Source organism: Pyxicephalus adspersus, chromosome 2 (genome assembly GCF_032062135.1).
Source record: "Pyxicephalus adspersus chromosome 2, UCB_Pads_2.0, whole genome shotgun sequence".
Lineage (NCBI taxonomy): Eukaryota > Metazoa > Chordata > Amphibia > Anura > Pyxicephalidae > Pyxicephalus > Pyxicephalus adspersus.
This window is the reverse complement of record NC_092859.1, coordinates 8,075,092-8,078,802: the sequence shown is the minus strand read 5'-3', so window position 1 is coordinate 8,078,802 and position 3,711 is coordinate 8,075,092.

The window sequence follows — 3,711 nt, the reverse complement described above, 5'->3', positions numbered from 1 at the left end:
GGAGCAGAAGAGTGGGCGGGGAAAGAGAAAGGGAGCAGAAGAGTGGACAGAAAAGGAGAGAGGGAGCAGAAGAGTGGACAGAGAAAGAAAGAGGGAACAGAAGTGTAGTCAGAAAAGGAAAGAGGGAGCAGAAGAGTGGACAGAGAAGGAGAGAGGGAGCAAAAGAGTGGACAGAGAAAGAAAGAGGGAGCGGAAGAATAGACAGAAAAGGAGAGAGGGAGCAGAAGAGTGGACAGAGAAGGAGAAAAGGAGCAGAAGAATAGACAGAAAAGGAGAGAAGGAGCAGAAGAGTGGACAGTGGAGGGAGGGACCAGAAGAATGGACAGAGAAGGAGAGAGGGATCAGAATAACAGACAGAAAAGGAGATAGGGAGCAGAAGAGTGGACAGAGAAGGAGAGAGGGAGCAGAAGTGTGGACAGAGAAGGAAAAAGGGGGAAGAAGAGTGGACAGAGAAGTAGAGAGCAGAAAAGTGGACAGAGGGGAGAGTAGGGAAATATCCACCTCTATAAGCTTCCAGCTTTGAGATTTCAGTGACACAAGTTCCAAGTAACAATGCGCTGAGTGTCAGGCAGGGTGAGATCTGATAGACGGTGCATTATATTCTAGGAGGGCGGAAGGGAAAGGCAAACATACAGGTGGACAAAGGTCAGAGGACAAACAGAGCTGAGATGATAAAGCAGAATTAATAAAACCCAACAGTAAAGTCATAAAGTATAACTATGGCCCCACATTAGGTCAGTGTGCACTTACAGCTGACTTTCATCTTTCTGTAATGTCCCACAAACACCTGTTAATCCGGCAAGTAAGGTTCACCTAATACAGTTTCCGGTGATGTTATGACAACTATGGTGTACTGCTACTGAATTCAGAGTCAATGTTGTGCACACTGTACTACAGTGAGATGAATGAATATTGCATGGGGTGTGGCTATCAGCTATGTCACATGCTTGTAGCTTGCCAATTGGAACCTGGCCATACCTAGTCCCACCCACTGCTCCCTGAATACCTAGCACTGCCTCTGAACTCCTCCTACTGGGAGCTGCATTGTCTTGATGGCTGAACATGTGAGACACAACTGAAGAAAGGTTTGGCTTAGTAAAGGAAGGTAAAGGACATTTTTTTAATACATTTTTGGTCCTTTTACATCACATTATTGTGTCCTTTTGGCCCTGTCAACATTTTTGGAATAATGTCGGGAAACTGTTTAACTAGATTAACTAGGAAACAGAACATGTAGCTCCAAGCTGTAACATTACATTTTATTTGTAAAAAAGGAAGATGGGAATAAAAACCCCATTGATGAAAAAAAGAAATTGTTATCTCCAATGGTGTCTAAGAATGACTGAAGCTATGTACAGAAAATAGGTCTTAATATTCATATTTGTGCAGAAAAACAGGACTTTTTAGGCATAAAGTAAAATTAATCAATAAATACTTTATTAGTAAACCATTTTAAAACCATAATAAAAATTTGTATACAACATAAAACAATGTCACAAAAAATATTTTCATCACAAATTCTTTTTCTAGATGCTGAACAAGGATCTTTCTAACATGTGGTCTCTTAGTTGTACTATTCTACATCAACGCGTTTCGCGACTATAAAGTCGCTTCTTCAGGATGAATCAAAGTTTAGAGACCTACAATTACCAAACATGGTGTATAATCAACAACATATAGAATACTTCTAATTATAGACAATATATGAAATATCAGTTTTACAAATAATTTTACAAAAATTTTTAAATTTTAACATTATACTCACTATTGGGCAACACTGATAACCAAAATGCAATAGACTACTTTATCCAGTTGTAAAGCAGATCCACAGCAAAGAACGGAGAGCGATAATAGCAGCAAGATGGACAGAATCAGCAGATATAATTGAGGAGCCCATTAGATGAATAGATGGGTATAGAGAAAGTTTCCCTAAACGGCAATATAGCTGGTGAGTAGTTTGGTTGGATAATGGAATAATAATAAACCACAACAAGGTCATATCATTCTATTAGTCTATTGCATTTTGGTTATCAGTGTTGTAGAGTATAATGTTAAAACTATTTGTAAAACTGATATTTCATATATTGTCTATAATTGGAAGTATTCTATATGTTGTTGATTATACACCATGTTTGTTAATTGTAGGTGTCTAAACTTTGATTCATCCTGAAGAAGCGACATCATAGTCGCGAAACGCATTGATTTAGAATAGTACAACTATCCTTGTTCAGCATCTAGAAAAAGAATTTGTGATGAAAAAAAATTTTGACTGTTTATTGTTGTATAAGCAATTGTACAAATTTTTATTATGGTTTTAAAATGGTTTAACTATTAAACTATTTATTGTTTAATTTTACTTTATGCCTAAAAAGTCCAATTTTTTTCTGGACAAATCAATATTCAATTAATTGGGATGTGGCCTTGTATCTTTTAGATGCCAATATCCACTGATCAGCTAATCTTCCTTGAATTACAGAAACTAGGTCTTGTAAATCGAAGGTTTGTACAGAGATCCCGGTGTCATTTAATGATCCATATTGCCAGATTACTAAACAATGGACAGGAATGGCCAGATTAATCTGAATGGGGAAGATGCAGCAAGACTTTTCCAGTTTATCTTCCCCTCTCCATTTAGAACAATGAGAGTTCCTTCCTACAGATGCTGCAAATTATCACCAGCAATTGTTTTTAGCAATAAGGATCTACAAAGCTGCGGGATGGCAATCTGAGCACTCGAAATGTTCCTTGTGCACCCAGGGAAGTCAATAATTTTTCTTTTGTTTACACTGAGCTATCATTTAGTACTACTACAGTATCAGAAAATGAATTTGTAAGGGTCACACGCCCAGTGAACGGCACATTTTACAATAATCATGTTTGGCAAGGTTCACCGGTCCTAGTGATTCATATGAAGAGTGCATTTTAATGACAAGTTGGTGTTACTCTCCTCCATTAGGTCACTTAAAATACATGTTGTGTGGATTTACAGTAAAATGGTAAGAAAACATCATAGGACAAAGCTAGGAACTCGCAGGAAGCTGCACAGTTAAAACCTTTGTGGAGTTTCAGCAAGGAAAGCGCCAGTTTAACAAGAAAATGAAATCTTTTTTGGCATGTTTGAGTCTTGAATTAAATCCAAATCAACATGGTGTGGAATGCATTTAGATATGCATATTTTCAGTTAATTTAGGCTTGTATTTAAAAAGTTAAGATTTTCTATCTTGTATGGAACCATCTAGGGATATTTATAGCTTGTGTTAACCTTTGTTTTACATGCCTATTCAAGTCTATCGGAATATATTGCCCACTTGAAGCAGGTCAAGAGAGTCAACTGCATGCCAAAAGGAACTGCACATGAATTTAAATCATCTCCACAGTTGATGCCAAAGCCCAGTGACATTGCCCTAATTGTGCCTATGCAACTCTCTGACAAATCTATCCTTCCTATCTATCCTATCCAAATCTGACAAAAAATCCTTCTTAAAAATCAGTGTCTAAGATGTGAGCCAGATTTGGTGATGACACAACTGTGCTGAATAATGCTCCTATTGCTGGGGAGGATGCTGTACCCGAAGAACTGCAGTGAAAGAATTTCCCTGCATCAGATTAATTCATTCTGGAAATCAGTGCTTCCTTCACACTTTTCCTGCCAGACCCCAGGCAAAACGGTTTACTACTGTTTTTTCCGCCCATTTTCAGGTACAACTTCCA